Genomic DNA, 6,617 nt, shown 5'->3' on the forward strand with positions numbered 1-6,617 from the left:
TAGCTGGAGATCAGGGAAGAATCAATGGCTCTTTCATTTTCAGGGTCCGAGTAATGAGTGACTGGATACAATTTAGATAATCACTAAGATTTTGTCCCAATCTGAAATATATGGTACAGTGGGTACGGAAAGTATTCAGACCCCCTTAAGTTCTTCACTCTGTTATATTGCAGCCATTTGCTAAAATCATTTAAGTTCATTTTTCTTAATGTACACATAGCACCCCATATTGACAGAAAAACACAGAATTGCTGACATTGTTGCAGATTTATTAAAAAAGAAAAACTGAAATATTACATGGTCCTATGTATTCAGACACTTTGCTCAGTATTTAGTAGAAGCACCCGTTTGATCTATTACAGCCAGGAGTCTTTTTGGGAAAGATGCAAGTTTTTTACACCTGGATTTGGGGATCCTCTGCCATTCCTCCTTGCAGATCCTCTCCAGTTCTGTCAGGTTGGATGGTAAATGTTGGTGGACAGCCATTTTTAGGTCTCTCCAGAGATGCTTAACTGGGTTTAAGTCAGGGCTCTGGCTGGGCCGTTCAAGAACAGTCACGGAGTTGTTGTGTAGCCACTCCTTCGTTATTTTAGCTGTGTGATTAGGGTCATTGTCTTGTTGGAAGGTAAACCTTCGGCCCAGTCTGAGGTCCAGAGCACTCTGGAGAAGGTTTTCATCCAGGATATCCCTGTACTTGGCCGCATTCATCTTTCCCTCGATTGCAACCAGTCGTCCTGTCCCTGCAGCTGAAAAACACCCCCAAAGCATGATGCTGCCACCACCATGCTTCACTGTTGGGACTGTATTAGACAGGTGATGAGCAGTGCCTGGTTTTCTCCACACATACCGCTTAGAATTAAGGCCAAAAAGTTCTATCTTGGTCTCATCAGACCAGATAATCTTCTTTCTCACCATCTTGGAGTCCTTCAGGTGTTTTCATGTGTCTTGCACTGAGGAGAGGCTTCCGTCGGGCCACTCTGCCATAAAGCCCCGACTGGTGGAGGGCTGCTGTGATGGTTGACTTTCTATAACTTTCTTCCACCTCCCGACTGCATCTCTAAAGCTTAGCCACAGTGATCTTTGGGTTCTTCTTTACCTCTCTCACCAAGGCTCTTCTCCCCTGATAGCTTAGTTTGGCCGGACAGTCAGCTCTAGGAAGGGTTCTGGTCGTCCCAAACGTCTTCCATTTGAGGATTATGGAGGCCATTGTGCTCTTAGGAACCTTACGTGCAGCAGAAATTTTTTTTAACCTTGGCCAGATCTGTGCCACAATTGTCTCTGAGCTCTTCAGGCAGTTCCTTTGACCTCATGATTCTCATTTGCTTTGACATGCATTGTGATCTGTAAGGTCTTCTATAGACAGGTGTGTGGCTTTCCTAATCAAGTCCAATCAGTATAATCAAACACAGCTGGACTCAAATGACGGTGTAGAACCATCTCAAGGATGATCAGAAGAAATGGATAGCACCTGAGTTAAATATGAGTGTCACAGTAAAGGGCCTGAATACTTAGGACCATGTGATAGTTCAGTTTTCATTTTTTAATAAATCTGCAAAAATGTCAACAATTCTGTTTTTCAATATGGTGTGCTATGTGTACATTAATGAGGAAAAGAAATGAACTCAAATGATTTAGCAAATGGCTGCAATATAACACAGAGTGAATAATTTAAAGGGGTCTGAATACTTTCCGTACCCACTGTTCATGCACAGGTTCATCTCAATAAATTAAAATATCATTAAAAAGTTTATTTATTTTAGTAATTAAATACAATAAGTGAAACTCGTATATTATATAGATTCATCACACACAGACTGATATATTTCACGTGTTTTTTCTTTTAATGTTGATGATTTTGGCTCACATTTCTACAAAAACGCCAATTCACGCTCAATTCCTAAAATTAGATTACTTCATAAGACCAATAAAAAACTTTTAGTGAATTGTTGGTCTTCTGGAAAGTATGTAATTTACTGTTTATGTACTCAATACTTGGTAGGGACTCCTTTTGCTTTAATTACTGCCTCAATTCTGCGTGGCATGGAGGCAGGATTCTTTGACCGTGGCCTTCAGCTCCTTTGCATGTTTTGGTCTCTTGTATCTCATTATCCTCTTGACAATACACCATAGATTCTTTATGGGGTTCAGGTCTGGTGAGTTTGCTGGCCAGTCAAGCACACCAACACCATGGTCATTTAACCAACTTTTGGTGCTTTTGGCAATGTAAGCATGTGCCAAATCTTGCTGGAAAATGAAATCAGCATCTCCATAAAGCTGGTCAGCAGAGGGAAGCATGAACTTCCTGGTAGATGGCTGTGCTGAACTTTGACTTGATAAAACACAGTGGACCAACACCAGCAGATGACCTGACTCCCCAATCCACCACTGACTGTGCAAACTTTACACTGGACCTCAAGCAACTTGGAGTCTGCGCCTCTCCTCTCTTCTTCCAGACTCTGGGACTTTGATTTCCAAAAGAAATGCAAAATTTTCTTTCCTTTCATCTAAAAAGACGACATTGGCCCAATGAGCAACAGTCCAGTCTGGTTCTTGTCCTTTGCCTGGTTAAGACACCTATTACGTTGTCTCTGGTTCAGGAGTGACGACACAAGGAATGCGTCAGTTGTAGCCCATGGATACGTCTGTGTGTGGTGGCTCTTGAAGCTCTGACTCCAGCTGCAGTCTACTCTTTGTGAATCTCCCCCAAATTCTTGAATGGGCTTTGTTTCACCTTTTTCTACCACTTTTTTTCCTTCCAGTTAACTTTCCATTAATGTGCTTGGATACAGCACTCTGTGAACAGCCAGCCTCTTTAGCGATGACCTTTTGTGTCTTACCCTCCATGTGCAGGGTGTCAATGATCGTCTTCTGGACAACTGTCATGATCTGACTTCCCCATGATTGTGTAGCCTAGACCTTTGCAGGGGTTTGGATTTAATTAGTTGATTAGAGTGTGACACCACGAGTCTCCAATATATAATCCCGGTTTTTTATTAGCTGTTCAAAATTCTATTTTAAATTTTGTCACATACACTATACATACAGAGTACGACATGCAATGAAATGCTTAATATGACTGTCCAGCATTTAAGCATGAAAAAAGGAATAGAATATAAGTATAAATAAATAAATAAATAAATCATCCGCATGTTTGAGAGCGGTGAGAGTGCCGCATCGTAACCACTAGACCACCAGGGGACCTATAATGATAAATAAATAAAGTAGATAAATAAAAAAAGTATAAACTATAGAAAATATGTATATATTTTAATCTAGGCGGGGATGGATGTGTATGGCAGATATTTACAGTGCAAATTAAAGTGATTTAGTGTGATTGTCCTTAAAATGTCCATGTGCAGAATAGTGTGGTATAAAGTGACACTGCTGTGCAAGTTCAGAGTTGAAGTGACAGTCTAGAGTTAAGGTGTCATAATAGTGCAAAAAAGTTGCAGAAATAAGTAAAGATGGAAAGAGAGGTCCAGTACAAGATCCTGGGTGTTTCCTGGTTTAAACTCCGAAAGGCCTGTGGGAAGAAGCTCCTCCTCATTCTCTCTGTGTTTGCTTTCAGGAGAGGAAGCGCTTTCCTGAATGCAACAAAGAAAATAGTCCATTGTTGGGATGGCTGAAGTCCTTCACAATCTTCCTTGCCCTGGTCTAGCAGAAGTACTGCAGGTCAGGGAGCTCGGTGCGGATGATAATGTTTAGCTGACCGCACCATACTCTCTCGCCTGTCCTGCATGGTGCTGTTCCCGAACCAGAAAGTGATGCTACCCATCAGGACGCTCTCAATGGTGCAAGTGTAAAAGGTCCTTACCACCTGAGAGGGTAGTTTAAAGTCCCTTAAGCATCTCGGATGGTACAGACGCTGCCGGGCCCTCTTCACCAGGGTGTTGATGTGAAACTGTTTACTCTCTCCACTGGGGTCCTGTTGATGTGTAGTGGTTGGTATGACCGCTCCTGCTTCGTGCTGATGTCTACTATCAACTACTTAGTCTAGCTGACGTTCAGGAGAAGATTGTTCTCCTGGCACCATCTCTCCAGGTTTTTAATCTCTTGTAGGTAGGCCGTCTCATCGTTGTTGGAGATCAGGCTCACCACAACAGTGTCATCAGCAAACTTGATGGTGGTGGAGTTGTAAGTGGCCACACAGTCATGTGTGTACAGTGAGTATGGCAGGGGGCTCAGAACACAACCCTGGGGAGCTCCAGTGCTGATAGTGAGGGTGGATGAGGTATGTTTGCCCACCTGTATGGCTTGTGGTCTGTTGGCGATCCATTGACTCAGCGGCAGGCCTTTAACTTGAAGGTAAGCGTGGCGAAAATTATGGTGTTGAACGCTTAACTGTAGACCACAAACAGCATTTTTGCATAATTCTCTTTTCTGTAGTCTAGGTGGCTCATCATTGTGTAAAGATGATAAGCAATGGTGTCCTCAGTAGAGCGGTTCTGGGGGTATGTGAACTGAAGAAGATCCAGTGTGTTTGGTAGTGATGAAGTCTCTGACCAGTCTTTTAAAACATTTTATCACTAGTGAGGTCAGGGCTACAGGGCCGTAGTCGTTGAGGCAGGCAGGCTGGGGTTTCTTGGTGGACATTGGAACAATGGTTTGCTTCCTTCACAGCTCTGCACACATAAGACGCAGCCTTGTACTCTGTCCCTGGTGGCGAGCCCCAATTTGTAGGCAGCGGAGCGGGATCTAGGTATGGTAGTTATTCTAGAGTAGTTCTAGTATTTTAGGTAGTTATATAGAGATGCACCTGTAATGCTTATTGAAATGAAACTCCCATAGTTGGTCTTGGTCTTTTATTAAAAATTAATAAAAAATACTGGTATGCATATCTAAATGTGGATCATCAATAGCTAAATGACAATGGTTTAGATTAGTGTCAGTTGAGGAAGAAGCCACAATTAGAGACACGAGTAGGTAATGAGCATAAAACAGCAATGCCTTTTGAAAGTAATGCCTGGATAATATTAATAATGAATAATTTCATTCATTTTATGTTTCAATTGATATCACAGGATTTATTGACCCTTGAATAGTTAATTGAATAAAATTCAAGTAAATTTTAACTAGACCCATGTTCAAAGGAAAGAAAAATAGTGGTTTTATGATGATGAATCATGTTTTTTTATATCATGTGGATGAAATGGTGCATGTGCATCACATACCTGGGGAAGAGGCAAGCTGGTGGAGGCAATGCAACTTGTAACACCTACCAAAACATTGCATCCCAAATAGATCTGTAACGATTTCTCGAATAATTCAGTTACAAAAATTTATTGTTTAGTCCATTTAACTAAAAACGGAGCACTGTGTTTCCCACACTCACTACCCGCTAAACTCTGGAACGATCTGGACAGGTAACACAGAAGACGCCGCAGAATGAAAAATGGAGGAACAAGGAGAAACCAGTGAGGCGAAGATTCAGGCAAAAGAAAACGCCAGACGGTTCCCCAAGTTTGGTATAATTTTAAATTAAACAAAGTAAAAACACTGTACAAATGACAAGAATACCACATCACGATACTGTGCGAGATTTAATGAATAAATACATGAGAGAATAATTTGGTTTAATTAAATAAGTAGTTTCCCATAACTGAACGTAGCTGTATTGTTTTCATTTTGATGTAATATGGCAACTAAATGCAATACATTTGTTTAGTTTTCCCTTATATTCTTGTATGCAATTTCAGCATTAAAATGTTTTAAAAAACATAAAAACTAATTACTTTTGATTTCAAAAGATGTCTTTTTCCTCTCTCATTTAGTAGTGATCTTTAATAAAGAAAAAGTACTTCTTACTGATTACTTGACTGAACAAATGATTGAATAATCATTAGAACACTTGATTACTAAAATAATTAATAGCAGCAGCTCTAATTCCAAGTAAACCTCTGTCACAACTGTATATAAATTACAAGTTAATGTGTGCAGATTGATCAAGTACAAATATGTGAAAACACAGACACCAAAAATAAGAAATGGAAAACACGTACAACTCTTAGTTTAGCTTATTCAAGTCAATTTTTTAATAGATAAAATTTAAATAAAAGGCAAGCAACCTGGACAATTATTAGACATGCCCACATTAAAATGTCAAATGGGTTTGTACATTACACATTTTAACACACTGAATTTTTGTGATTTTAAAGTTTTCTTTTTATTACACATTTGCATTCAAAGCACATGCACATTTAATGCATTCACTGTATTTTATAATAATTTTAGTGCACTCCATGTTACCATCTACAAGTAAGAGAAAAAGTCCTAAACTTTTTAAGATGAAACAGAAAAGCCAAATCAGACCTGGAGAATAAAAAGCCAATTGATCTTTATATAGAGACTTAAAAATATATATTTAATTGCATTTTAGGCAGCAATAAAAAAACCTCACCACCAAGATGACAACTGCCTTGCTGAAGAAGCTGATGTTGACAGTTGACGGAGTGGCCAAGTAATTCTCCAGACCTGAACCCTATTGAGCACGTGTGAGGCATCCTCAAGCAGAAGGTGCCGAAGGAATTAGTTTTTTGTCATGTCAACTTCCGCCGCCCTGAGCGACATTATACAAATATGGAGCGACTTGGTGAGCCATCTACCAATGGGAGTGAAGA

The sequence above is a fragment of the Silurus meridionalis genome, chromosome 2 (assembly GCF_014805685.1).
Source record: "Silurus meridionalis isolate SWU-2019-XX chromosome 2, ASM1480568v1, whole genome shotgun sequence".
NCBI classification, from domain to species: domain Eukaryota; kingdom Metazoa; phylum Chordata; class Actinopteri; order Siluriformes; family Siluridae; genus Silurus; species Silurus meridionalis.